Source organism: Palaemon carinicauda, chromosome 1, assembly GCF_036898095.1.
Source record: "Palaemon carinicauda isolate YSFRI2023 chromosome 1, ASM3689809v2, whole genome shotgun sequence".
Lineage (NCBI taxonomy): Eukaryota > Metazoa > Arthropoda > Malacostraca > Decapoda > Palaemonidae > Palaemon > Palaemon carinicauda.
This window is the reverse complement of record NC_090725.1, coordinates 39,886,892-39,905,938: the sequence shown is the minus strand read 5'-3', so window position 1 is coordinate 39,905,938 and position 19,047 is coordinate 39,886,892.

Genomic DNA, 19,047 nt, shown 5'->3' with positions numbered 1-19,047 from the left:
AGAGGTTACCTTTGATATTGGAGAGGGTGCATCAGGTAACCGACCCCTTATTATTATTATTATTATTATTATTATTATTATTATTATTATCATCATCATCATTATTTGCTAAGCTACAGCTTTAGTTGGAAAAGCAGGATGCTATAAGCCCAGGGACTCCAACAGGGAACATAGCCAAGTGAGGAAAGAAACCCTGGAAAAATAAAATATTTCAAGAACAGTAACAACATTTTAATAAATATTTTCTATGTAAAATATAAAAACTTAACAAAACAAGAGGTCGAGAAATAAGATAGAATAGTGTGGATGAGTTTACCCTCAAGCTAGAGAGCTCTAACACTTCCAAAGAAGATTAACCTTTTGAAAATCTGTCTCAAAAGATTAAATACTGTATTCCAGTACATCACTTTCTGCATTGTATTAAATGTAGACTTTGTCTTTATTGTAGAAAAAAAGTAGTTATTTTATTTTTTAAACTCCCATGTCTGTGTTAGTATGTTAAAAAAATTGTATTTTTCTCACATGAGAGGCTAGAGGTCGGAAATTAAGGACTCGACACTTAAGTTGAAGTGATTATTTATTTCTTACGATCCTTGAGAACTTCACAGATACAATTATATTTTTCATTAAATAATTGTAAATAGATTTCAAAAACAGCTTTGCTTCACACTACCTGGAATCTTAATTTTACTGCACAATTCAATATCACATATAACAACAAATGCAGCTTTTTCTAGTCTACTGCGGGAAAAAGGCCTTAGACATTAGAATACAACAAAAGAAATAGGAATGGGAATCTTCCAGTTACATATCAGAATGCGAATTCTACGAGTAGATTTTCTTCCTTTTGTTTGGTGTGATTTTGATGTTGATATTTTTATATATTTATAGGATAAGTTTTATTTCTGATGGTTGCTCTAAAATATCATATAGTAGTTAAAATGTAATAGCAACGATATAATAATCATAATATTTGTAAGTGGCATGCTACTTTTCTTAGAATATTGGCCGAGACCTTTGATAAAACCTAGTTTTTCATTGATACTGTTGGAAATTTACCTTGATGCAATATTCCTTTTTATTTGGTAGACAAAAAATAATGTTTTCATATATAACATATATAATATCATGTTATAATTTAATGACGTCTCCTCAGTGGATCCAGCAAGATATAAACTTAAGTTTATTTGATGAACAGTGAAAATTTTCAGTTCATTTGACTTTCTTTGAAATTTCTGAAACATTTTCACTTCTTGGGAAACGTAACCACTTGAGGAATAGATATTCTATTCTATCATATCATTTAGTAACATAAAGGACTTCGGTAATTAAGAAAATTATTAATAGGAAAGAGCTCTGCTTGTATAATGATGCGGATATCCCTAGATAGTTCCAAATGTTACTTTAGATTTACTATTTAGGAGAACTATATGTTCAATGCATAGATAACCCAGCTTATAATCAGCTCTCGGAAATCTTCTTGATGGGAGGGAGCGAGAAGAATTGGCCCGAGTTGTGTGTAAGTTAAATATTTAAGAAGGCTTTGATTACACACACACACAGTAAGAATGAAAGTGGAGATTAACACAGGAACACATCTTGTACAATATGCTGGAGCGGAGGCAACAACAGCAATGACGAGAGAGAGAGAGAGAGAGGAGAGAGAGAGGAGAGAGAGAGAGAGAGAGAGAGAGAGAGAGAGAGAGAGAGAGAGAGAGTATGAAACCATTGGCCGTAGCTTTTGGTATTCTACGAGAGAGAGAGAGAGAGGAGAGAGAGAGAGAGAGAGAGAGAGAGAGAGAGAGAGAGAGAGAGAGGGGGGTATCAAGGTATTGGCTGCAGCTTTCTCTATTTTACATGTATGTGAGAGAGAGAGAGAGAGAGAGAGAGAGAGAGAGAGAGAGAGAGACTTCCAACAGTAATTAAAGGCAATGCAAATTGTAAAGTGAGACATCATTGTACATGATCTCTATCGAAATCAAGTAATGAATTCATTCAATGATATGATTGTTGATGGTCATCTATAAACCAGTAGACTGGGGACAGAATAACAAGTAGTTTTCATTTGCCAGGAGCAGCTGCAGATTAACCAGATTCTTATGAAAATATAAACACTACTGCTAAGGGTTGCTATTAATATGGATTTCATGGTGGATCTTGATGGAGAATTGAAAAATTTTCATTAAAGTATCATGAGAGCTTTATAAGAGAGAAAAGTAGAAATGCATGACCTGTGACGAATAGATATGCTAGCGTGTTTCTGCCAGATCCATAGTCCAGGCAACTCAAGATCAGGGTTACTCATAGCTTTTGAGTACAAAAAGAAGAGGTTTTGTACCTAGATATTAGTAATTCTTGAAGCAAGTAGTGAAAAGACCAGTAGAAATATTCTGACAAGTAATCCTAAGGAGACTTTGTTTAGAGGGCATCAAATCGAACTAACAAAAGTGCCTCTAGATAAATCAATATTATTATTATTATTATTATTATTATTATTATTATTATTATTATTATTATTACTTGCTAAGCTGCAATCGTAGTTGGCAAAGCAGGATGCTATAAGCCCAAGTGCTCTAACATGGAAAATAACCCAGCGGGGAAAGGAGATAAGGAAAAAAAAATAAAATAGTGTGTGTGAGTGTATCCTCATGCAAGATGACTCTACCACAAGACGGGTGAACCATGGTATAGACTGGAGAACAATGGTTTTATTTTGGACCGTCCCTCTAGAAGAGCTGCTTACTATAGCTAAAGAGTCGCCTTCTACAATTATCGAGTGGAAAGTAGCCAGGGAATAATTACAGTGCAGTAGTTAACTCCTTGAGTGATGAAGAAATCATCTAAGTGTTTTTAGGTGTAATAGTAACTTGATCTGAAGAGGTAACCTACTGAATATGCAAATCATCAAAAGGTTAACTTCTGCATATTGTTCACTTGTAGTGATGACAAAGAAAGCGAATAGATTGAATTGGTTATGTGTTAACATCGTCTGTATGCAGGGACTACGTTCAACAATGAAACAATGGGTGAACAAAAGACCATGGTAGTGGATAAGCTCAATAATGACAACGTGAGCAAGGAATATTGGAATATCCAGTGGAAAAAGTATCAAAAGTGTTGGCATGTAGCTGGGTATTACCAAATCAACAAAATATAATTTGAACTGATGGAATCTGCAACAAAACAACAAAGTAAATTATGAATATATTAGTTCGATCCAAGAACATGTATCATTGGATTATATGTTAACTTTCAAAACAGTATGGGAAGAAAGCATCAATCTCAGAGGGTAGGAAAGCAAAATGAACCCTTCGACCTCAAAAAACGCTTCATAAGATGTGGTGAAGTTGAATCCCTAGGTGTGTTCAAGCATTGATAAGAAACAAGTAAGGTCATTCCTCTGCTTAACTGAATACTTTTAAAAAGTTTAGTGACAACTATGCTAATCTCACAGCTTCTTTGACTGACTCAGTTAAGAAACGACAAAGGGACTGGGGGTAAAAAAAAAAAAAAAAAAAAAAAAAAAAAAAAAAAAAAAAAAAAAAAAAAAAAAAAAAAACTCCCAAGAGAAAACTTTATAGGAGTTGAAGCAGGTTTTGGAAAATTTGACAATACTATACGTACCAGACTTCATTGTAAGAACAGACGTATTGTCCGAATACGTATATTACTGCAGACATTTTAAGAAGAATATTTCTAATTGCTTAGTCATGTAAGAAGCTCAATAAAAGCATATAAAATTACTGTGCTATTGAAACATGATGTCCAGAAATAGTGTTTGTAAATGATTTTTTATAGTACAAACAAATCAAACTGTTATTGTTAAAAAAATAGCTTTTGGGGAAATGCTTCATATACAAAATACAATAAAAAAAAACTTTATTTTCCTATTATTATTATTATTATTATTATTATTATTATTATTATTATTATTATTATTATTATTATTATTATTATTATTATTATTTTCATTTTTATTTTTATTATCAAAATTCTTTTTCTTACGACTCTCTCGATTATTATTGGTGCTTATGACTTATTCACCAGGAATTAAGAAAATAATACTAAAAAATTTGGACCTGATAAAGTTCAAGTTATATGAAGGGTAACTTATCATCTTCTGGTAAGTTGTAAGTTAAATACTAACCTAAACCGGTAATCAATGCTAATTATTTTTCCTTTGTGTTCACCTTGCAAAGAAAGATCACAAAGAGCATAACTTTCTTTCGTATCTTTTTTATATAAATTCAAGAAGGTAAGATATTTTTTAATTGATATTTTATTTAGATTGATTACAGTCTATATAATTTTTCAAATGATAGAGAATATATTAATTTGCACAGACCTGGCTTATAACAAAGATAATAACAAAGTCAACTATAAAAATAACAATGGAAATATGCAGTAGTATTGAATTATAATTTTTTTCCGAGTAAACAAAAGAAAACATTGATACTATTATATCATAATATATTAATCAGAAAATATATGATTGATCATAATAAAGTGGTTTATAAACAATAATACTAATATCATAATATATTAATCACAACATATATGCTTGATCATAATAAAGTTGTTTATATTAATTCCCTTTAGAAAAAAGTCTAAAGTTTATTATAAAGTGACATATTTTTTTTTCCTTTAGAAAAGTGTAAGCTCAAATTCTGAAAATGCAAGTATGGTCTTTGATGCCTAATTCATTTACTAAATATATTAACACTGACTAAATGCCTCCTTTTATCCTCCTGGTATGATCAAGTTCTCGGAATTCCTACGTGACTTTCATTGAGCGAAACATGCAAAGAGGAATTCCATTCTCTTGAATTCTACAATCTAAGGGAGAGAGGAGGAAAAGAAGAACAGTTTCATGAATTTTTCGTCTTTTTGGGTAGTTTGAAAATCTTTGCGTGTTTTTATTTATATATTCGTTATCCTACTTTTATATTGGGTGAGATTTTTCTATATTTCCATGTTATGATTTGGTACAAAGCATACCGAATATTTTCATATATTATTATTATTATTATTATTATTATTATTATTATTATTATTATTATTATTATTATTATTTTATTTTATTATTATTATTATTATTATTATTATTATTTTTATAATCATTATTAATATTATTATTATTATTATTATTATTATTATTATTATTAGTACTAGTTAAGCTACAGCCGTAGCTGCAAAAGCAGGATGCTCTAAGCCCTAGGGTTCCAACAAGGAAAAATAGCCTAATGAGGAAAGGAAAGAGGAAATACATAAATGATATAAGAAGTAATGAAAAATTACAATACAATGGATATATCATATGTAAACTATAAAAAAAAAAAACCATTTAATGCAATTTTGAACTTTTGAAGTTCTACTGATTCAACTACCCGATCAAGAAGATCATTCCCCATCTTGGTCACAGCTGGAATAAAACTAGTCGAATACTGTTTAGTATTCAGCCTTATTGCGCATTTTCGTAGTCATATCCTGACAATGAAACCAAATCGTATGAATGAAATCCTAAGCGTTGTCAAGATTCAAAAAGATGATTACATGACGCTGCTTGGATAAAAATCCTTCACATAAATGTTCAGGAAAATTATTCAAGCAACATCAAGTAACAACATCTAGGAGACTATACGAGATTCAGAACAGAGAGGCAAATTATCATTATTTATTAAGGCATTTTTGGTTTATCAATATATCAAGGTCAGAATAAGAGAAGATTTATATGATAGAAGCGGCTAGGAAAAAAGGAGTTCCTCAAGGTAGAGCGCTGAATATATTATCATTTACTTAAGCTATGAATGGGATATTCTATATCATCCCCTATTATACAATTAACACACTTCTTTGCAGACGGCCTTTTGATATCAGTTGCTGGGGCAAGAAAATCGATTATTGAAAGAAACAGCTGTTTGGAGGAAAGTTGAGAAAATATCTGGTTAATTTTATCCAAGTTCATCTACAATTATTCATGGCATATGCCTTAGAAGGAAAGTCATTCTTCTTAGCCAATATCATTATCTATTTTCACCCTAAAGAGAGAGAGAGAGAGAGAGAGAGAGAGAGAGAGAGAGAGAGAGAGAGAGAGAGAGAGAGAGAGAGAGAGAGGTGAAATTCCAGGTTTATGAATACCTAGAGAATATGTAAATAATTTATTAATGGTCTTCTAACACAGATTTACATTTTAAGTTTAGGAGGAATATTCTTCACAGTTACATGTTTTTAAACAATACTTTAGCAGAAAAGTAAAGACAGTTATTGAAAATATCATTTTATTGTGAAGGAAAAAGGTTTTGCTTTGCTGCAAATGTATTCTTTAGAACAAAAGTTTTATAGTATTTTAAGGTTTAAAAGTTTAAAGGTCACTCTTGAATGACAGAGGCAAGGGATAGGGACAATGCTCAAGCAGGACAATACTCTAGACTCTGACCGTATATACTTATGATCAGCGGCCAAGCCCCCCCTCTCCACCCAAGCTAGGATCAGGGAAGGCCAGGCATTTGCTGCTGATGACTCATCAGGTAGATCTATAGGCTCCCCTGAAACCTCCATCCTTAGCTCACAAGAATGGTGAGGTTGTAGACACTAGAAGAAACTCAGGCTTGACCTTATCTCGAACCCCAGCTCAGCAGATCGCCAGGTAGAGAAGTTTCCAATAGGCCACCACAACCCTAAAGGGTATGGAAGCCAGTGATAAAGTAAACTGTAGAAATGTTTATCTTTATTCTGTAATCTTTATGGAAATAGAGAGAGTTATGAAAATATTGCATTGACCCAGAAAACTAGTAAATATATTATTTTCCCTTAAATCTAAAAAAATATATAAATACAGTTCGCCACAGTGGGCAGGTATCATTTAGGATTTCGAAATATCCTTTTAATAGGGAAAAGTTTTTGATGAACGGCCAGGAGCAAGGGTAGAATCTCGGCTAATTGGCCGGCAATTAAGTGGTAGAAATAATTCATGATTTTCTGCCAAATCCCACTTAAAATGTGCTGCTGGGTGAGTTCTAACATCATTTACTCATGGAAGGTTAATGTTTTGAGTCATTTCTTCAAAATTTGGTTTACAATTGAAGGTCATACTTACCAGAATGTTAAATTGCCAAGAACAAAAATCCGTTTTCGTTTCAGAATAATTTTTTTAATCTTTTATTTCGTCCTCCATTTCTCATACCTCTTTGGACTAAGATTTCCCTTCGATATAAAATTTCTAGTGGAATTTCGGGTGAAATCAAACCAATTAGGCTTTATTGTTTTTTCTTTAATCGAAAAACCAAATTTAATGAATGTTAGTTACTAATTCCAAAGCAGTATTATGATCATTTCGACTTAAGGAGTATTCAAGGAGTTACCATTTTTTATCTTCCAGAGACAGATTGTGAAAAAATCCAAGTTCCTTAAGTCAAATGCTATCAGTAACTGTATGTGTAGGATGGGGGTAATTTCCTGTTCATTTTATCTATAGTAATTTGTGGATTATTAAGGCTTAAATTCATTCTCAATTTGGTCCATTTATCATTTTAGCCAGGTCTTTGTTAAAAAGTTTCTGCAACCACAAATCTATACTAAGGATATTGTGGATATCGTCTCATTATCATCATAAGCAACAAGATGGGTTTTAATGCTAAACCCCATAGCATTCGTATACAATATACAAAGTAATGTAACAGGACACTACCATGCAGTGCGCCACAGGTTACATATTGCTTTTTTTGAAGGAAATTGCACCACTTTTAATATCAAAGTAGATTTGTAATAGGTTTATAGTATTTGATCCCTTCGCCCAGTGTTTAATCAACTACACAAGGTACCTTTAAAATTCTTTGTCATTCTTTATTGAAATCTCACCTGTATGAAACATCTCCCACTCTATGGGATAAAAAACAGATATATTGAGTAAGTGTGCGAAGAATATTGGAGACTTGTTTATCCTAGACAAAATTATTAATTATTTTAGTCTGACTTGTTTTGAATATTCATCTTATGTCTGGTCTTCATCAGCTGACTAATATTTTGAAGGTTTAGACACAAATTTTCTAGTCCATGCTATGTATTAATTTCATGTTAGATATATCAGGTCTTTCATTGCATTCAGGTCTACCAAACATTACATTTTTCCTGTGGCTCAATACTTGAGGCTCTGACCAAATTGTGGAATGGAATGATCATTAGCTGAAAAGGTTGACATATATTTTGTCTGTTACTTTATTTGTTACATAACGAACTTTAACTTTTTTTGTTGTCTACCGAACTTCTTTACTTATCCCATTACCTGTCTTGTATAGTTAATATAAAATTTTTAGCTTCTTTCCGTATTTGGCTGCTTTCATTTTTGGGACCCTGGGATATTTAGGAATCCATCTTAACTAGGGTTGCACCCTGGCTTGTGATAAATAGTTTGGAAACGCAATGCATCTTCATATGAGTCATCTATCATTAAATAGATAATGTACATAGTTCGATTGTGCTTTACGAACTCAAAATATTAAAGTTATAAAAGTTTTTCTATTTTAGTATTTATATTTTTATTTATACTAATATTTATATAATTAGTTCCCCATTCATCGTCTTGCCCAGCCAATAGCCATACATCTACTTTATACTTCCATTATTTGAAAATTTGAATTATCCTTATGATAAATTAAAAACTTTAATATAGGTTGACCATTTTGTCGTCAGTTCTTTCATATCCTAAAGACTTATCTTGATTACATTTAAAGGTTTAAGGGTCGCTCATGAATGGCAGAGACAGGGGACAGTGAGAATGCCCTGTCCTAGCAGGACAATGTTCTTCCTTAGCTCACAAGGATAGTGAGATTGCACACAATACAAGAAGCTATTGAGCTTGTACACGTCGCGAATCCCAGTATAGCAGATAGCAGGCCGGGAAGTTTTCAATAGGCCACCACATTATTAAGCATTTCTTTGTAATTATGATTAATTTTTTTTTCAACCAATAGAAGACCAGATAAGGCTCTATCCAAGATCATGTCGCCAATTCATCAACCAATTTACAAAAATAGTTTCGAGACAGACTATCTGTCTGTCTGTCTGTTCGTCTGTCTGTCTCTCGCTGATGCTGCTCCTTACATTTTTATGAATATCTCTCTCTCTCTCTCTCTCTCTCTCTCTCTCTCTCTCTCACTGATTCTCCTTACATTTTTATGATCTCTTTACATTTTTATGATATCTCTCTCTCTCTCTCTCTCTCTCTCTCTCTCTCTCTCTCTCTCTCTCTCTCTCTCTCTCTCTCTCTCTCTCTCTCTCTCTCTGATGCTCCTCCTTACATTTTTATGATCTCTCTCTTTCTGTCTCTCTCTGATGCTCCTTCTTACATTTTTATGAACTCTCTCTCTCTCTCTCTCTCTCTCTCTCTCTCTCTCTCTCTCTCTCTCTCTCTCTCTCTCTCTCTCTCATGACCCTTGAGATTTTACAACTATGTAAATATTCTTGTATCCTTTGTCTACCCTTTCCCCTTTGTCTATTTTTCTTTCTCGTATTCTCATTCCTCTCCATGCTTCTTTTCATTACGTATTTAAGGAAAGAAGGATGTTTCCTCTCTGACATTATCACGTTCGTCTGAGTTACTTTCATTATAAACGTTTTATATACACTTAACATCATTCAACGACAGTGTCTTCCAGGAGATGGGACTGTTATTCATATGTCAAGATTTTACACCAGATGACTTAAGGATCCAATAACAGCTGGTTCGACCAGTGTGTGGGATCTAATTTCAGAATATTTAAATGCATGTGAAGTCGTCTACATATACTTATACGTAGAGTTATATTGTGAAGTTGCTTTCTTGACTGATTAGAATAGTTTGATGCATGCATACTGTAATGTAAAGGATAAAACTACATTATATTAATATCAAGTATTTCATATTTCAACAGTCTTTACAATGATTTAGTTATAACAATGGGAATGGTATAGCCTAGAATGTCGTAAGCATTGTCAGTTTTAAAGCTGGCTATAATTGTACATTTTAATTGCGTGGTTGTGGTAGCCTATTGGAATCGTCCGCGCTTAGCAATCTATTGGACGGGAATTCGAGACCCATTCAAGCTCGATACCTTTTAGTAGTGTCTGCAACTTCGCACTCCTTGTGAGTAAGGGAGGGGGCGGGGCTTTTGAAGGTACCTATAGATTTACCTGCTGAGTCATCAGCAGCCATTGCCTGGCCTTTCTTGCTCCTAGCTTGATAGGAAGGGTTCTTGGGCGCTGATCGTATCATGTCATTCTCTACGGCATTGGACTGTTCCTTACTTTTGCCATTCATGATTGACCTTTAAACCTTTACCGTCAGATTGAGGATTTCTGTAACTATTTCAAATATCCAAACTTGGCATCCTTGCATCATAAAGAATACAATTTAAATCCGTATGTTTTGAAGATATGCGAACATTTTCCTTGTTTCATGGCTACTTATAATTAGAAAACATGACTTTTGTATATATATATATATATATATATATATATATATATATATATATATATATATATATATATATATATATATATATATATATATATATATATATACGGACTAAGCGCTGTTGCATTTTGAGTAAATGGCAATAAGCCGCCCTCTTTGGGATAAAACTATGAAATCGTGTGCGTGTAATTACTGATTATTGAGATGCAATGTAAATACATGATAGCGTATGTAAGAAATTATAAAAACATGATTATGTTTTTAGTTCGCTTTTATAATCCTTATGATATCTACGAAAATAAACCCCTACGGATCTACATCTATTTTGGTAACTTATTAGAAACCTCTCAGCCTGGAAATCTATTGCACGGGACTTTGAGACCCAATAAAGTTCGATAGCTTCTATTGGTGTCTGCAACCTCAATCATCACTGAGGGAGTCTATAGGTCATCAGCAACCATTCCCTGGCCCTCCCTGGTCCTAGCTCGATGAAGAGATGGTTGGATGCTGAACACACATACACACACACATATATATATATATATATTTATATATATATATATATATATATATATATATATATATATATATAATATATATATATATACACACATACACACACACACACACACACACATATATATATATATATATATATATATATATATATACAAATGCTTTCATAGATATAAAAATATATTGTTTATATACATATATATACATATATATATATATATATATATATATATATATATGTATATATATATACACACATACATACAGACATATACGCAGACGTGTCTACGTACCGCATCTGTTTATATCTCTAACACCTCATTTGGGTTCAGGTACAAGCATTAAAAAGATCTCCTGGTAAGTTACAAATATACAAGTAAGTACCTAATAACCGACATTTTTCAAATGCTTTTCATCAATATTTCTTCCACTTTATGCAGAACTTTATGCAGAACTAGGGTAATAGCTAAGAAGTTATCACATACTTTATGATAAAAAAATCTTTCCAGTTTCTTTTAACCATATCTCTATAATGTGAAACTTCTTGGATTCTAGTTTATGAAACCATTATTGTTAATAATTTGAACAAATAATGTATTTGCTATGCCAGAAGATCTATTGCTATATTTTTATTGTTTTAATGTTACATCCAGCGTTTTCCTATTTTTCCATGTATGATTTTTCAAGATCTTTTCATGGAATTAAATACACAACCAGGGTTAGTATTTTGAGAATTATTTTGAGCATCCTCCTAACAGTCTTTATTATTTCGAATACAATATGGGTACCCAATGGGTTGATAAGCCAAGGAACGTTATTAAAGCATGATTTAAAAAGAAGTATTTTCTTTCATATTTTAGATTTTGCGAAGCTATAAAATGCTCTTCTTGGTTTATGAAAAAGCATTTTCGCTAAGAGTGTCATGATACCTGAAATTGCCTGCAATATCACTTTAAGTGAAAAGGTCGAGATATAAAAATTCCTTTCTTCTGACATGAAGTGCTCTTCAAAACAAATGAAAAAATACAACAGTTTTGGTTTTAGTTGAGTACTTCTGTTGAAAGTACATACAAGAGCAGATGTTTGTAGATTTCCTGTACACCGAAAGTTTAAACATTCTATCTCCTCTGTATCATATTCCAAACCGGTTGTTTTCACTCCTTTTATTTCCCCAACATTAGTTTAATGAAGGCTACTGATGTATTTATGTAAATAGTAATGTACATTCTCTGTCGGCCATGCACAGTAAATGTTATCTACATAAACATCTTAAGAATTAAGTAACCGTAAACGTGTTGAATTATATCTGGTCCAAATAACCTTAACTGTTTGAAAAAAGAAAATAAAATATTGGAAACTTTGAATGATTTATAGAGCCCTTTCAGATCTCATTAATGAATCAAGTTGACATTAATTTTGAGGTCAAATATTCACCTAATATTTGAAGTATATATATGCTTAAAATTAGTCATGATGATAAACACTCCTATACGAGATTTTTTTTTTTTTTTACTTCCGCCCTTTTTTGTCTGTTTGTTTGTTTGTGAACAACTTCCTGGCTACAATTTACCCATAGAGTAGTGGAACTTTCAGTGATTAATTGTTATATTGAGACGTGGAAGTGATGCAATTTTTTAAAGTCCTAGGTCAAAGGCCAAGGTCAAGGTCTGGCAAAAGGTCGATCAAATTAACCTTAAGGCAAGCTGATTTCGAGAAATAAGCTGCCGTGGCGAAAGTTTGCACTCTGAGTGCTTTCCTAGTTTAATTCTGTGAACACGATGCTGTACATAAAGAGCATATAAAGCTATATAATGGTGGTTCATAGTCAGAGAGTGGAGTTGGATGTGCCGTAGTCCATAAGAACGAGTCATATTTAGCTAAATTACCTGACTGTGCCTCTGTATACACTGCGGAAAGGATGGCATTAGTGAAGATTTTGGAGATTCTGTTAGAAACGAAGTGTAAAACATTTGTCATATAAGTCTTTTAGACTCTCCTGACACTTTTCATTAGCCTGTACTCATTCATTGGGAAAGCTCAAAGTGTGACAATTTCACATTCCTATTGGAATAAGTCTGTCCCTTTCTGATGGATTCCCCTTCGTGTGCAAGTTCACGAAATTTAAGTAGCAGACAGGGCAGAGGAAGCTGCTGCTCTGTAGGAAAACGAGTTTATGGAAAGGGTTCCCGTGTGTGTAAAGAAGTTATCCATTAGGTCATATTTCTTAAGAAAAAGACAGAAATTTGGCTCTCTTCCCTCTTCACCAATGAGAAAAAATATAAAAGCTTATAGGCTAATATTAACCCTTGGTTCGAGTATTTATCCCAACCGTGGTTGTGGTGGCAGATAACGTCCCTGACTGGTGAACACCAGACTGGGGTTCGAGTCCCGCTCAAACTCAGAAGTTACTTTGGTCGGTGCAATCTCACCATCCTTGTGAGCTAAGGATGGATGGTTTGAGGGAGCCTATAGGTCTATCTGCATAGACATCAGCAGCCATAGATTGCCCCTCCTTGGTCATAGCTTGGGTGGAGAGGGGCCTTGTGCGCTGATCACATGCATATATGGTTATTCTCTCGGGCATTGTCCTGCTTGCTAAGAAAATGTCACTCTCCCTTGCCTCTGCCGTTCATGAGTGGCCTTTAAATCTTTAAACACTGATCCATCTTATATGGTATAAAGTAAGTAGTCTTCATACATCCAGGACGTCTGTTTTATGTTTGGAAATTTGGTCATAATAAATCTTGTTTAAAGTAATAATTTTGTTAGAAGAAAAAGAAGAAAAAAAAAGAAAAAGAAGAAGAAGAAGAAGACAATAATAATAATAATAATAATAATAATAATAATAATAATAATAATAATAATAATAATAATAATAATAATAATAATAATAATAATAATAATAATGACCACTACGACTGAAAGATGTTATCTTTAAAAGAAATTCAACTAGAAAATATAATAATTTTGTTTTATGGAAAATGATGAAATGCAATGATACAAGACACGTGTGGATAAAAGTCAGTAGGAAAATCACCAGAAAAAAATACACATATATGCTTGACTTTTACTTTCATTCTCGGCTTTTAATCTGGGATTTGTGCAAAGATCAGAGGCAACAAATCTATCAAGAGTTACACGTGGAAATTTCATTAAAATGCAACCTGGTGCAAAGTATGTCTTTTGATATATTTTATCCAGACTGTTTACAAAAGAACGATTTCATTGAATAAACCTTTGATGAAACAGTTTTTTGATCAGTTTCTCCCATTTGACATTTTTCTCAAGATATATTTTTTACTCTGTAAGGGTCACACTTTTAACTTTTCCCAGAAGCAAAATTGTTTTACCTATTATTCTGATTCTATATATTTAGTGCAATTTTTAAAGTCCTGAATTTCACTTTGTAAAAATCTAGCATTTCTTTTGCTGTAAAATGCAGAAAAAAAGTCATCAAAACTGATTGTTTCTTTTTGTCGGTTTACTGGACGCAATTTGAAAACTTTTGTAAACTGAATTTGCGTCTAAAATACCATTTCGATGTTAAATCCGTCGCTGATGTTTTAGATGTTGCTATAGATGCTATGACTGGGTATCTACAGAAGATCTCTCTAAATTAATTTGGTTAATTTTTTATTTCTTTTTATCAATTATTTTAAATATCTGAATGACATGCAGCATTGAATTAATATGGTTTTCAAGATTTTCTTTTGCAATTTTTACTTATTTAATCAACTCACTACTCCATGTTTCTGTCTTTCTTGCCTAAAATTTGCAATCTATTCCAACCCTTGTTGGTCTAAAACCTTAACCAAATTCATACTGAAAAATACTATCAAAAAACCAAATTTATAAACAAAAGATAGAGGAGTTAAAGTAACAGGTTTTTATTGATGTGAAATAGATTAAACAATCTCGCTGATATAGCTATGGAATTAAGTATACTTGAAATCATATAACATATCTTAAATTTAAAAGATAGACAGGGAAAAGTTATCTGACCATATGGCAAAGATAGTTGCGCAGCAATCAGAAAATACGTCGAAGCAGGTGTGGCAGGAAATCAGAAAAGTTGAAGGTTCAATTAGAGTACCCTCTAAGTTATACTTTATTGCATAATAGTTCATTAGTAGACAGTACAAGTTAAATTTCAAATATTATGAGACGGAATATTGGAAAAATATATAAGCAGTAGTAATAATTTGGATGCCCACATTTGATCAATCAATAAAAGAAAAGAAGCAATTCCACTGAAATTTAATACATTGGAAGATAATTATTTGTAATGCACGTGGAGCAAGCAATGTACATACAAATAAAGACGAATGCCCTCTCTAGTACGTTTTCTTCAAATCAGAACACACTGTAACTGCTGTCTGACTGCAGTTAGATAAAACGACAAAAGGTATTGAATGTAACTAGTTTCAGGTCTATTTTCAATACCGACAAGAGCTGTTGAATACATGCATGCAATTGTCATTCATGTGACCCCAGAAGGTTTCTATGAATTCCTGTGTTGTAGTTATTTGTTCCAGACCTCATTTTATACCTATGCCTCTTTAACTTTCGTCACATTCGGGACCTGTGGAGTGCCTTGCTCACCCCACCCGACTCCCATCTGCGGTATCCTCCGAAGATGTCCACCATCGACTTCGACTCATTTGTATATGCTGCCATAGTGAAACTCCTGCCCTTTGGTAATAGAGATGCGTTTGCATGGTTTCAGTATTCTGAAGTTCAGTTCTGCATGAAGGTGACCTACTCAAGCAGCAAAGCAAACTATATCCTCTCTGCAATCCCCGATGACGCCTGCCCAGAAATCTCCGTCTCGGCTTTGCAAACAAAGGGACACCCCCATGCATTGTAATGCCTTCGAATCGTATTTCGTGGAGTAGTATTTACCATCACAAGCTCTTTGTGTAGCCGTGTAGCCAAGATTTTTCAGCTCTTGACAATCGTTGGGGGATCAAAAGGTGTTGATGATCTTTAGAGAAATGAGGAGTATTGCTTGTCTTCAGCCTTTTGCAGATGATTCAGCTTGTGAAGGGATCTTACGTCCTGATCTTTAGGTGCGACGCCAGCTGGAATCTGTGTGAGCTGTCTTTCATGATGTAAACATCTTGTGCATGAAGGGCCTAACAACTAGAGTTGATATCTTATAAACAGCCACTTCCCAACAGTCAAGAACTCCAACAATTCCACTCCTGACAAAGTAAACAACCATACAATGCAGGCTGAAGTTTAGATGAATTCTATAGGACATTTTCGCCCATCAGGCAGCATACCTGTACGTAGACAATGGTGCCCACCACCCATCTATCACCTATTCTGTCCCATGCTCTCAACAGCTACTGATTGATGACCCTTGCCCTCACATTTACTACTATTATCCAGATTCAGGGCTGCTGCTAAGAAATATGGTACAGGATGGAAATTGTCAAGTAAAGGCAATGGCCTCCCCATTAAGTAATCTCTTATTTTTACATGGTTCAGAATATGTGTGCTCCCTGGTAGATACTGGTGCCTGTTGTTCCCTTCTTCCATGTTCCCTCTTAAGGGCGCTAACCCATCATTTTATTATTTCTGATGTCCGCGTGTTGGTCGTCAACGTATCTGCTGTCCCCACCAACTGTTGTATAATGCTGACACTGTCGTTTGGGGGAACAAAATACTATTGAAATTTCACCATCCCTGGCATAACACTGTATCTCTCATTTCCTCCTGGTTGATGTCGCACATCAACACTTAATCAACACCAGCTCTTGCTCCCACACCTCTATCACCCAAACCCTCCAATCTCATTCTCCACACCAGCACACATACTAATGTGATCCTCCCAGAACTATGCCAGATTTCCATGGTTCTTGGAACCATGGTATCTATTCCCCAAATGTTTGTAAGGTTCAAATGTTTGAACCCCCCAGACCATTTTGGCAGCTGATAAATGCCCATGTTCAAGAATGGAAAAAATGGGCCTTTGTCAAAAAGCCTCAAGCCCATGGTCATCATCCCTGCACGTCGTCCTGACGAAGGATGATCCAAACGCCCTTGTGGGCTTAAAGGTGTCTTAATAGGTAGACAGAACCAGATCATTACCCATTCCCCAACATCACTGACATCACCACCTACCTTCACAGTGTTAAAGTATTTTTGAGCCTCGACCTTCTGAAGTGGTATCATCAGTTACCTGTGAAACCAAAAAGACTTCCCAAATACCACCATCATCACCCCTTTGGATACATATGCTTTCAATTACTCTTGCTTTGGCCTTCGTAATGCAGGGACCATATTGCAATGACTCATATATGGCATCTTAGGATACCTCCCCTTTTGCTAATATTACATAGATGACATAAGGTATTCTGCCCCTCCAAAGTAGAGCACCTACTTCACTTACATATCCTTAACTGCCTGCAGCAGAATGGCCTTGTAGTCTGGTACGAGAAGTGTATCTTTGGTGCCAAGGAAGTGGAATTTTTGGGTCATCACATCACTCCCAAGGACGTTCACCCCATCCCTGAGATGATATCAGCAGTACAGAAGTTCTGCATGCCCTCGACTGTCAAAAGACTGCAGGAGTATTTGAGTATGGTGAACGGCTATCACTGTTTTTTGCCAGTCATTGCCACTACTCTTTCCCTTCTTTATAACCCCTTCAAGGGCAACCCAGAAAACCTGAAGGGGGACCCCCTTCAGGATACAGCCTTCTTTAATACAAAGAAAGTCCTATCAACTGCTACTCTCACCTTTCCCATGTCAGCTGCACCCTCCTTCTCACCACCGATGTCAATGAAGTCACTGTAGAATGTAGGGTGATATTCGAATAAAGGATCAATAGATTACGCTGCCAATTAGCTTTCTTCAGTTGAAAACTTTCCAAGGCTAACCTACTTCCAACCATGAAGTATTGTTGGTGTATTTGGCTGTCTGTCACTTTCAATTCTTTTTGAAGGGGATGTCCTTTATCATGCAGACTGACCATGTGCCTACTGTGCACACCAATTCAACATTCTACCACCTGGCCTACCCATCAAAGTCGAGATCTCTCTCATTTCTGAATACAAATGTAGATTTCACCACATTTCTGGCTAACTGAATCCCGGTGCCGACATCCTTTCTAGAAACACACTGAGCACTGTCCCCCGTGGAATGGAATACAAGGCCTTAGCAGAAGTTCAACGAAAGGATCCTGACAACCAAACCTGCAGTACATCCTGCATGTCTCTCCAACACCACCCTCCTCTGTGATATCTATAATGGTAGGCCTCTCCCATGGTTACCTGCCTCCAAGCGCCAGCAGGCTTTTCAATTAATCCACTGCCTTTCACACCCCTCTCACTGGTCTATTGCACAGCTACTGGAGTTAAAGTTCCTATGGCATTAAATTAGTTAAGGTACCAAGTGTTGTGACCTTTCCTGTATATCATATAAAACTTCAAAAAAGTATTGGCACACGGATTTGGGTTTGCGCACCTTTCATCAACCACTGTGTTATTTAGCCCACATTCACATTGATGTGGTTGGCCCCCTACCAATATCGCAAGAACATCGTTACCATTTCACAGTTATCAATCGCTCCACTCACTGACTTGAAGCCATACCAATAAAAAGATGCAATATTTCCCTCCTATAGCGCTGTCTTCCTTTCTGGATAGATAGCAAAATTTGGCATCACAGAATGTTATCACTTTTGACAGGGGTACCACTTTCACCTTTCAATTATGGACATCATTAGGGCATCTTTTCAGCATCATCCTCCTTCAGACTACAGCTTACAACTCTACATCAAATGGGATGATGGAACGTTTCCATAGTAACATTCAAAGCAGCTTTGATGTTAGGCTGCACCCACTCCAGCTGGTTTTCACAACTACCCTGGGTCCTCCTTAAATTGAGGACCTCTCCCAAGGGCATAATGGATGTCTCAGCAGCTGATATGATATATAGCGCCCCTGCAGAATTGTTTTCGGTCCCCAATCTCCTCCGATGAACTCCAGTGTTAACCACTGCCATCAGATTTACAAGTCCCCAACAATGCGACAGGTAATGAAAGACCTATTCACTGCAATACACGTCTAAAT